This window comes from Cyclopterus lumpus, chromosome 18 (genome assembly GCF_009769545.1).
Source record: "Cyclopterus lumpus isolate fCycLum1 chromosome 18, fCycLum1.pri, whole genome shotgun sequence".
Taxonomy (NCBI): Eukaryota; Metazoa; Chordata; class Actinopteri; order Perciformes; family Cyclopteridae; genus Cyclopterus; species Cyclopterus lumpus.
The window spans coordinates 4,136,101-4,148,600 of record NC_046983.1 but is presented as its reverse complement, the minus strand read 5'-3'; positions in this window follow the sequence as shown (position 1 = coordinate 4,148,600).

Genomic DNA, 12,500 nt, shown 5'->3' with positions numbered 1-12,500 from the left:
CAAGAATGAAGAAAGTAACGTTTCTTCAAGAAAGCCAAAACTACAAAATGCTTTAAGTGTCGTCTAAGTGCTACGAAAGTGCTACTTTCTTTAGTCAATGTGCAGTCGGTAAAGATTGTTTTTTAATTAGCAGCAGAAGATGTAGAGACTTTCTGTGTCCTGATGTAAGTGAGGAGCTTGTTCCACCATTGAGGAGCTTGTTGTTCCACCATTGAGGAACTTGTTATTCCACCATTGAGGAACTTGTTCCAACATTGAGAAGCTCGTTCCACCATTGAGGAGCTTGTTGTTCCACCATTGAGGAGCTTGTTGTTCCACCACTGAGTAGCTAATTCAACCATTGGGGAGGTCGTTCCACCACTGAGGAGTTAGTTCCACCATTGAGGAGCTCGTTCTACCATTGAGGAGCTTATTCCACCATTGAGGAACTTGTTCCACCATTGAGAAGCTCGTTCCACCATTGAGGAGCTCATTCCACCATTGAGGTGCTTGTTCCACCATTGAGGAGCTTGTCGTTCCACCACTGAGGAGTTAGTTCCACCATTGAGGAGCTTGTTATTCCACCATTGAGGAGCTCGTTCCACCATTGAGGAGCTTGTTCCACCATTGAGGAGCTCATTCCACCATTGAGGAGCTTGTTCCACCATTGAGGAGCTCATTCCACCATTGAGGAGCTTGTTCCACCATTCAGGAGCTTGTCGTTCCACCACTGAGGAGTTAGTTCCACCACTTGGGAGCTTGTTGTTCCACCATTGAGGAGCTTATTCCACCAACCATTGAGGAGCTCATTCCACCATTGAGGAGCTCGTTCCACCATTGAGGAGCTTGTTCCACCATCAAGGAGCTTGTTCCACCATTGAGGAGCTCATTCCACCATGGAGGAGCTCGTTCCACCATTGAGGAGCTCGTTCCACCATTGAGGAGCTTGTTCCACCATCAAGGAGCTCGTTCCACCATTGAGGAGCTTGTTCCACCATTGAGGAGCTTGTTCCACCATCAAGGAGCTAGTTCCACCATCGAGGAGCTCGTTCCACCATCGAGGAGCTTGTTCCACCATTGAGGAGCTCGTTTCACCATCGAGGAGCTTGTTCCACCATCGAGGAGCTTGTTCCACCATCGAGGAGCTTGTTCCACCATCGAGGAGCTTGTTCCACCATTGAGGAGCTCGTTTCACCATCGAGGAGCATGTTCCACCATCGAGGAGCTTGTTCCACCATCGAGGAGCTTGTTCCACCATTAAGGAGCTTGTTCCACCATCGAGGAGCTCGTTTCACCATCAAGGAGCTCGTTCCACCATTGAGGAGCTCGTTTCACCATCAAGGAGCTCGTTCCACCATTGAGGAGCTCGTTCCACCATTGAGGAGCTCGTTCCACCATCAAGGAGCTTGTTCCACCATCAAGGAGCTAGTTCCACCATCAAGGAGCTTGTTCCACCATTGATGAGCTTGTTCCACCAGTGGAGTAGTGGAGTAGTGTGGGTGAATTTAGGTTGAAGACCAGTTGAGCTGCTGCATTCTGGATGAGCTGCAGGTGTCGGATGGCCTTAGCAGCTAGACCTGCCAGGAGGGAGTTACAGAAGAGGAGAGTTGACTGTTGAGTGTCACGCGAGGTTCCTGGCAGTCGGGGGCGGAGCTAACACAGAGTTATTGAAGGTAATAGTCAGCTTGTGGGGGGAGAACCTAAACATTGTAAACATGAGTTTATGGTCTCAATCCCTACTTTCAAGTCTTCTTCAATACAGCGTGATGTTCATTTAGTAAATTATGATCCATTTTGAAAAATGTAAAGAAATTAAAAAACTGAAATAAAAAGTACAACTTCTTTTTTTTATATATATATTGAACAAAATCAATGTATAACGTTAGTTTTGTTTTGTTTGTGCAAACATTTGACGGATACAAAGAGAGCAATCAACAATCGCATGAAACATTTATTACACCTTCTTTATCTCTGTAATAACTACACAACACATGTAGAGTCAACACTTTTTCTGTTTGTCATTATTGATGTCAAATATTTTCCAGGGGTTGTTTAATAAATAATCTGTTGAAATTCTTTAAATGTCACGTAAAATGAAATCTTATTTATTTAATCTCTTTATTTATTTTTAAATGTACTCTGCAGTCTGTATGAAATACAAATAACTAAACACTATTATTATTATTATTATTATTATTATTATTATTATTATATCATATCATATACAACAGAATTTGTGGTTTAGATAAAAAAATAGACCTTCTGGATTTACTGCTGCTGTAAATTTGGAAAACAAATCAAAAGCTGAGTATTTGATTAGAAATGCCTTTTGAGCCCCCCCCCCCCCCCCCCCCACACACACACACACACACACACACACACACACACACACTGCGGTAAAACCGTGTGTTGGCAAAAGAGTCGATCGTTTAAGAAGTGAACATTAAACAAAATTAATCAGAGTGGAAAAATACCTTCAATGGAATAAACCAAAGCTGGTTGTTGTTTGAGGGGGGAGGGAGGGGGGGGGGGGGAGACAAGGGGGAGGGGTCCCCAGGTGGTGCCGCAGTTTTAATTTCCTAAAAAAAAAAAATGTAAGAAATAATGAATAATAAAAATCAACGGGGACTGGGAAATGGCACAGGAAGAGGTTTTAAATTTGACTCGGGAAAAAAACTTTATTGATCCGAGTGCCAAGCGGCATTACAGAAACGAACCCCCGAGCTTTGAGGAGAAGTTACACTGTCGTTATCGTAAGCCCCCATAATCCATCATATCTGGGAATCAAATTAACATATATTTACACACACACCTAAATGCTAGCACTCACATAATTTCTCTGTCTCTTTCCCTCACACACACAAACACACACACACACACACACACACACTCACACAGAGGCCAAATCATTAGTTGTAGGTTAATTAGTGTTATAATTAATAACCTAGCAGACATGTGTATGTGTGTGTGTGTGTGTGTGTGTGTGTGTGGAGTGTGTTTGAGGTGTGCGTGTGTGTGTGTGTGTGTGTGTGTGTAACGAGGGGTCGGGAGTTAAATCATATTAATTTCAACATTGATTAAGCAATAAAAAAGACTTTTAACTAGCGGGGGTGTATATCACTTCACCACACAGGCATCGCAATTTAAATCTATGTATTAATTAAAATGCACGTGTGTGTGTGTGTGTGTGTGTGTGTGTGTGTGTGTGTGTGTGTGTGTGTGTGTGTGTGTGTGTGTGTGTGTGTGTGTGTGTGTGTGTGTGTGTGTGTGTGTGTGTGTGTGTGTGTGTGTGTGTGTGTGTGTGTGTGTGTGTGTGTGTGTGTGTGTGTGTGTGTGCGTGCGTGTGTGTGTGTGTTGCCGAGCTTGGAGGTTTCTAGAGCGAGGAAGGGATCAACACTCTTTAACAGAGATAAAGAGGGAGAGAGAGAGAGAGAGAGAGAGAGGGGCTAAGGGGGGAGTGATAGCAAGAACATGGATGTAATTCAGAGAAAAGGGAGCAGAATTGGAGAAGAGGAGGAGGAGAAGGAGGAGGAGAGCGGGATCGAGGGAATGTGTGAGAGGTTTAGATAAAATGAAAAAAGGGAAGAGGGGGGAGGGGGGGTGAGGGGGGGGAGACTGACTGCTGTGTGATTGGATAAGCGCCAGTGACTCTTTGAAATTGCGATCGCCTCAGATATGCATTTCAACGTATAGCTTAACTTTCTTCTTCTTCTTCTTCTTTCTCGTATAGATAACGGCTTCGTTAGCACCCCGAAAAAACTTTTGACGGTTGCCAACTTGAAAGCTCCCCCCCCCCCCCCCCCCCCCCCCCCCACCCCCCCTCTCCTACTCCCCCCTTTGGTTGATTGATCTGCTTTGAAGGAGGCGAAAGTAAAAAAAAAAAAGAAAGAAAAATCTGACAAAATATTTAAAAAAGAGGCGAGCAGGAGTAACGTTTTTACTTGGGACGGGTTCACGTGGCAACGACTCGAAGGGTTTCTCTGAGTGCAGTGGGGAGGGGAGGGGGGGGAGGGGTTGAGTGTTTGAGGGACGCAACAAAGGTGGAGGAATAATTGAGTCCTGACTGCGTTGTTGGAGTGAGTTACCGGCTGAGTTAGCGGCTGCCAAGGCTTTTCCCCGAGACCCTGCAAGGCCTCGCCGAAGGCGAGCGCCATAAAGCACGGCGGGCTGGAAGGTCAGAGCGTCGCGTAGCGGCGTGAGGCGGGTTTTTAAATGGACTTTCGCCTCACGGAGGTTATGCTCGAGACGGCAGCAAAAACAACGGGAAAAAAAGAAGACGCATGAATACATTTTGATTTTTGCAACCAGTGAACAGGAAGTGACCATATCTGGACGTAGAGACGCAGTAAACGGCTCTCTTAGAGACCTGTCAATCACCTTGTAGCCCCGCCCCTAAAGCATACCCTGCTTTATGGTCATAGACTTCTATACAACCAGAGGAGTCGCCCCCTGGTGGTCAGGAGAGAGAATGCAGCTTTAATTCATAAAGCTTGGACTTCACTCTTCAGAACGGTTTTTTTCAATGGTTATTTTTGGTTCCTCAACTACGCCCATTGTGACCATTAATGTTAATCTAAAACGTGTCATTATTTTCCCACAATGCACCAGTGTGTGCTGTGCATAACCTGTGGGTGTCAAGTGAATTGCTCAATAAGGCCGCCAAAGGACGGATGACATCAAACACAGAGACACATCTGGAATAAAGTCAATCACATCTACTCAACTTGGACTGTATGTTATAAATGTTGTATGCATATATATATATATATATATATATATATATATATATATATATATATATATATGCTAACTGCATCCCTGTACCTTCAACAGCATTCAACTAAAACAAACAACCTCATTGCAAAAGGAAAAAAACAGACATGATGTCAGGTTTAAACACACTCACACTTTGCAGATTTCATTCTCTCTCTCACACACACATACATGCACACACACACACTCACACACACACACTCACACACACACACTCACACACACACACTCACACACACACACTCACACCGCAGGGTGTTGGAGGGAAAAATGATGAGAAGATCAATCATCAGCTGTCAACAGTGGCTAATAGAGTATGAGAACAACATATTAACTATACTGGTTAGATTAACACTCTCTCTCTCACACACTCGTGCACACACACACACACACACACACACACACACACACACACATCAAATACAATGTTAACTATTGATCAGTTTCACAAATGATTAGTTCAACAGTCCAAACTGTTTTTTGGTACTCCATAAAGACACAAATAAACCGACACCCGGCTGCAAAGACAAAGACACACACAACACTACACACATTAAAGTGTTCGATTCCCACCGACCGTCCGACCGGCTGTGCGTCTCTGCCGGTGAACAGATTGATCTCCACGGAGAGGCAACTGGCAGGGCGGCTGTCTTTCCTCCTCAGACCTGCCAGAGAGGAGCAGAAGAAGAAGAAGAATACGTTGATTGAAAAGCTGGAACTCCTCCTGGAAGAATGTGAACTCTTTGAAAAGCAGCAGAGAAGGAGGTGAAAGGGAGGAGTCTATATATACACATATATATATATATATATATATATATATGTATGTCATGTCATGTTATGTTAAGAGGGAGATGCATTATGTCCCCATAAGGAAGGCGAGTCCCCACAATGTCAGTGTAAACTAGGTATGTGTCCCCAAAAAGCAGCTAAAACCACACACACACACACACACACTCTGTTTCAAGTGTGTGTAGAATTATGATCCCATTAAACGTGACAACACAAAACAAGACTTCTTCTTTTTGATTGCCTCTAAACGGCTCTCAACATGGCGGCTCGTAGCTGATGACGCTAGCTGTGCTGAACGGAGCTGAACATTGTTTACCTGAGAGATGTAAACGACGTAAACAAAAAAGCACGGAGAAGCTCTGAAAGTCGAATTTAGCGCATTTAAACAGAGAAAAATTAACAGGAGCCAACAGCACGGCTTTCTTTGACCTCCTTAATGATTCATTACAGCAATTTGTGTGCGTGTGTGTGCGTGTGTGTGCGTGTGTGTGCGTGTGTGATTGTGTGTGTGTGTGTGTGTGTGTGCGTGCGCTGACCTTTCCCCAGTGTTAGCCGGTCTGAGCCATCACAGGAGGTATTAATGGACTAATCACATTAAACAGAGAATCATTAATCATCTCCCCTCAGCGCTGTCACTGCCACGCAACGCCTAATCAACTCTATTGTTTACACACACACACACACACACACACACACCGGCTGGCATGAGCCTGGCACAAACACTGATGCACACACACACACATACAGTACAGGACATACAAAAAAGCATGAAAACCACAAAAACAAGCAAATTCTTCGCCTTAAATCTCTCTTTTTCATTTTATATTTAATAGTTTCTATCTCTCTATTTTCTTTTTTATTTATGTATTCTATTTCTTTTCTCCTCCTTTCTCTCCCCTCCGACTCTCCATCTTTCATCCTCTTCACGCTGAGCGCTGTTTTTGCTGACTCAGCAGCGTCGTCATTAAGATGCCTGGTAAAAAAAAAAAAAAGGCAACACACACACACACACACACACACACAACAGACATACACACACACACACACATACACACTTTGCATCTTTAATAATAATCACAAAGCTGAAAGTGACACAAACGCTGAACAAAGCAAAAAAATACCAAAAAGTTCATCTAAATTCTAATTTTATTAAAATTTCCCCTCCTTGTTGCTGATTGGCCGTCACGTTTTACCGACACTCATACTATAACATATTTCCTATTCTTTATATAATATAATGTACTATACGATACATTATATTATTTCATGTTATATACCTTTTATTACAGTTCACCTTATAACTAATGCAATATTATTATGTTAATAAGTCACAATGTTTTATTACATTGTATATATTTAGTTTGTATTTCTCGTACTATTTTTTTTTAACTTTCTCTATTCATGTGTATTTTATTCATTTATTTGCCCCTCTGGATCAATAGGATCAATAACGCTTCATCTTATCATCTTTATTTATGTAAAGTGTACTTAAATTGATGAGATTGTCATGGTGCCTTCAAGTGAGCTGGTTATTTTAAACGTTTACAAAGTTAGGAAACAACGATCATCTCCTCGTCGCCCAAATAAGAGCATCAAGCACGATTAAAACAATATAACTTATAATAATAAACATTTCTCTTATTTATTGTTGTCCTCTGTAGACCTCAGTTTAGTCCTGGTCCTCTGTAGACCTCAGTGTAGTCCTGGTCGTCTGTAGACCTCAGTGTAGTCCTGGTCCTCTGTAGACCTCAGTGTAGTCCTGGTCGTCTGTAGACCTCAGTGTAGTCCTGGTCGTCTATAGACCTCAATCAGTAACCAGACCACCAGACTGCCACTTTAGTCCACAGGGGGCACCAGAACCAACACTACCACTTTAGTCCACAGGGGGCGACAGAACCAACACTACCACTTTAGTCCACAGGGGGCGACAGAACCAACACTACCACTTTAGTCCACATGGGGCGACAGAACCAACACTACCACTTTAGTCCTCAGGGGGCGACAGAACCAACACTACCACTTTAGTCCACAGGGGGCGCCAGAACCAACACTACCACTTTAGTCCACAGGGGGCACCAGAACCAAAACAACGTGTAGGTTCCTGATAGGAGCTTTAAAGTATTACTTAAGGATGCTTGTTGTTCTAATAAATGTAAATGAATGGAGTACAGAAGTAAAAGCATTATTAAAAACAACTTTTAACTTCACAGATGTCACCGCGGCCCCCTGCTGGTGACTGTGGGACACGACCGCCCCTTATTCGTTCACCTCAATTAAGTCAATGTCACAGAATGAACCCGTTAATGATTCAATGACACTTGAACGCCTCACGGGTAAAGCCGTGAAACGTGACGCCGGGGGGCGGGCAGATGTTTGGAGAGGGTGAACCCAGATGTGACGGGTGATGAATGTAAAACAGACAAACAATTTAAAGCGTCTCCTTCTTTGATCTCCTCAGAGCGGACGGTTAACACGGCTCATGGATTCCACCTCCGCTCATCAGGAAGGAGTAAATGATTAGAGGAGGAGAGAGGGAGGAGGAGAGAGGGAGGAGGAGAGAGGGATGCCTTCACTTGGGAACTGAAGTACAAATAACGTGAGAAACAGGGAGAGCGAGGAGACGGAGATGAAGACGGTTGATTGACGTTAACGATTAACGGCGATCAATCAAGGAGGGAAGGAAGGAATGAAGGAGGCAAAAAGAGGGAAGGAAGGAAAATATATTACAGTAAAAGGTAGAGAAATAAAATTTATTTTATTTAATTAATTAATTAATTAAATTAAATGTAACACATTTTAATACGAAAAATAAATAAAATAAAATAAAATAAATAAAATAAATAAAATAAATAAAATAAATAAAATAAATAAAATAAATAAAATAAATAAAATATAATCATTTAATTTAATCAATTAAATGTAAAAGATGTCAGGATGTTTTGTGGGAAACTTAAAGCCACATCAATGTGAGACTCGCTTCACGTGTGAATTGTAAAAGTGAACTTCTGAAATGAGACATATTTATTTAAATAAACTTCACATATTCCATATGATCTATATGTAGAGATATTAGTTGTCTAGACGACGGAAGAGAAAGCGGGAAATTAAAGATATGTATTAGATGTGAAACACTTTCAGGAAGCCAAACATTTTTTTTTAAAGAAAGATATGCTGAGGGCAAAAAGACAAAAAGGAAATTAATGAAAAAAAAGAAAGTTATAGATAATGGAAAAGCCAAACAAACATAAATAAATAAAAAGGAAATAATCAATGTTCCAGAGGATGGAAAACATGTTCAGAAAAAGACAGAAAGCGTAAATAAGGAAGTGAAGAAAAAAGAAAGAAACAAGTGAACAGTGAATTGAAAACATTTTCTAGAAAAAAGAAAAAAAAATGAGAAAGAAAGTTACGGAGAAACATGTTCAGAAAATAACATAAAGAAAAAAGAAGAAAAGAACAGAAGAAAGAAAGAAACAAAGTGAATTGTAAACATTACCCACCCCCCCTCCCATAACCCCCCAAAAAGAAAGACAGAAACATAAAAAGCTCTAGAGATTAAAAATAAATCTCTATCTTAAAATGTTAAGTAAATATTTAAAAAAGTGAAATGAAGACTGACGACGCCATAAAATGAAAGATGGACTAGAAACGAAGAGCGGAGGAAGAACAGAGGATGAATGGGGGATGAAGGGAGGAAGAAGGGAACATGAAGGGAGGATGAACAGAGGAAGAACAGAGGATGAACGGAGTAAGAAGGGATGAAGAAGGGAACATGAAGGGAGGATGAACGGAGGAAGAACGGAGGAAGAACAGAGGATGAACAGATAATGAACAGAGGATGAAGGGAGGATGAATGGAGGATGAAGGGAGGATGAATGGAGGATGAAGGGAGGAAGAACGGAGGATGAAGGGAGGAAGAACAGAGGATGAACAGATAATGAACAGAGGATGAACAGAGGATGAAGGGAGGATGAACGGAGGAAGAACAGAGGATGAACAGATAATGAACAGAGGATGAACAGATAATGAACAGAGGATGAACAGAGGATGAACGGAGGATGAACGGAGGAAGAACGGAGGAAGAACAGAGGATGAACAGATAATGAACAGAGGATGAAGGGAGGATGAAGGGAGGATGAACAGTGGATGAAAGGAGGATGAAAGGAGGATGAACGGAGGAGTGCATTAACAGCGTCTCTGTCTCTGAGCGTCTAATTTGTGAGACGAGGAGAAAGAGAGCTAACCGAGTGGAAAGCTGTGATTAAAGCTTTCCACTGTAATAATGAGATCTACTCCAATCCTTTTAACAGCACCCTTCACACACACACACACACACACACACACACACACACACACACACACACACACACACACACACACACGCACACACACAAATCTAGGATTCTTTTTTCTTCTATTTAAATTTAAGGTCAGTCGTGTAATTGGTGTGTTTCCGTGTTTTAATCACTTTAAGCTCATCCTTCGTTTTCTGTTTGATTTGCAGTCAAATACGGACCCCAAGTTACTGAACCGGTCTCAGTGTAGACCTGGTCCTCTATAGACCTCAGTGTAGTCCTGGTCCTCTATAGACCTCAGTGTAGTCCTGGTCCTCTATAGACCTCAGTGTAGTCCTGGTCCTCTATAGACCTCAGTATAGTCCTGGTCCTCTATAGACCTCAGTGTAGTCCTGGTCCTCTATAGACCTCAGTGTAGTCCTGGTCCTCTATAGACCTCAGTGTAGTCCTGGTCCTCTATAGACCTCAGTGTAGTCCTGGTCCTCTATAGACCTCAGTGTAGTCCTGGTCCTCTATAGACCTCAGTGTAGTCCTGGTCCTCTATAGACCTCAGTGTAGTCCTGGTCCTCTATAGACCTCCATCAGACCAGATGGTCTGGTTCTATTGAGTTCTTCTTAAAGCTCCTCAGAACCTCCTTCAGGTCAGAGTCCAGCAGGGCCTCCAGCAGAGACCAGTCCACTGTGTATGTATATATATATATATATATATATATATATATATATATATATATATATATATAAATAATGTTATGCTACTTTCTACTCTCAGAGGTGAATATTGTACTTTTTTTATATATATTGTACTTTTTGCTTATATGTTGTACTATGAATTGTAGTTTGTGTCTTCAGATGCGTTGATGGACTGAAGGGTGAATTGTTACTTTTTAAGGTGAATAAACTCTTTAAAAAAGCTTCTTCATGAAGCTGAAAACAGCATTTCCACATTGTGGTATTATCAAAGTTCTGAATACTTCCTCCACAAAGTCTTCACCCACTCTGGAGGGTTTCCTTCTGTCTTTCGGAGAGCTAACAGACACGTCGGTGTTAAATCTGGACCTTTTTAATCTGGAACGTCGAAAGTGAAACAAACGTTTGACACGACTTGGCTCCCCGGGTGTGAAATGGGCTCTTCAGTCGCGTTAACGGGCTTAAAGACGCCCTCCTCTGTTTCAAAGACAAATCCTATTTTCAGCTCTCATCAGTCCAGAACAGACACGAGGACGTCTCTGTTTCAATATCTCATGTAACCACACACACACACACACACACACACACACACACACACGTGCACACACAGCCTGTTGCCACAGCTGCATTTGGAGACAAATCCCTTTTTCTGCTTTGCCCTCTCAGACAAAAACACAGCGGTCTCATTTTCCTGTTGCACGAGATAAAAAGAGACTTTGTGCGATCGTTTACGTCCTCTCTTTTCTTTTCTCCTCCTGCCTTTCATCCTCTTTTCTCCTCCCTTTTCTCCCGTTTCCCAAAGACCTCAATCGTGCTCTCTGTGTTTGGACGGGACATTAAACTGAACAAATTACAGTGTATCTGTGTATGGGGTATTAGTCAAATATTTACTGGGTAGTTATCCTGGGACAAATATGTAATGACAGGGGAAGAAGAGGAATTACTTTGTACCTCCTTAAACTGAGACTCTGTTTAAACAAGCTGTTATCAACACAAACGCTGGCAAATATGTTGAATAACAACGTTTTCTTTTCCATTTATAGTTTATCAAGCAACTGTTGTTTAAAGTCTCGATGTATAATAAAGAGTGAACATGTGAGAGTCGACTAAGGTGGTTTTGTTTGTTTCATAAAGTAAATGTAAATGTTTTACATAATAAAACGTTACCGTTGTTATGCTTGTCACAGCTGTTACAATACCGTTGTTGGTTAATTTGTGTTACTTTGTTGTGTTACTTTGTTGTGTTACTTTGTTGCGTTGCTTTGTTGTTGCGTTACTTTGTTGTTGCGTTACTTTGTTGCGTTGCGTTACTTTGTTGCGTTACTTTGTTGCGTTACTTTGTTGCGTTACTTTGTTGCGTTACTTTGTTGTGTTACTTTGTTGCGTTGCGTTACTTTGTTGCGTTACTTTGTTGCGTTACTTTGTTGCGTTACTTTGTTGCGTTACTTTGTTGCGTTAATTTGTTGCGTTAATTTGTTGCGTTAATTTGTTGCGTTACTTTGTTGCGTTACTTTGTTGCGTTACTTTGTTGCGTTACTTTGTTGCATTACTTTGTTGCGTTACTTTGTTGCGTTAATTTGTTGCGTTAATTTGTTGCGTTAGTTTGTTGCGTTACTTTGTTGTTGCGTTACTTTGTTGTGTTACTTTGTTGCATTACTTTGTTGCATTACTTTGTTGCATTACTTTGTTGCGTTACTTTGTTGCGTTAGTTTGTTGCGTTACTTTGTTGTTGCGTTACTTTGTTGTGTTACTTTGTTGCATTACTTTGTTGCATTACTTTGTTGCATTACTTTGTTGCATTACTTTGTTGCATTACTTTGTTGCGTTACTTTGTTGCGTTAATTTGTTGCGTTAGTTTGTTGCGGTAATTTGTTGTTGCGTTACTTTCTTTGACTTTTTTGTTTTGTGTTACTTTTTGCATGGTCATGCAGATGTTGTTTTTAGTTTTTTTAAAATAGGAAGGAGATGGAGGGAATG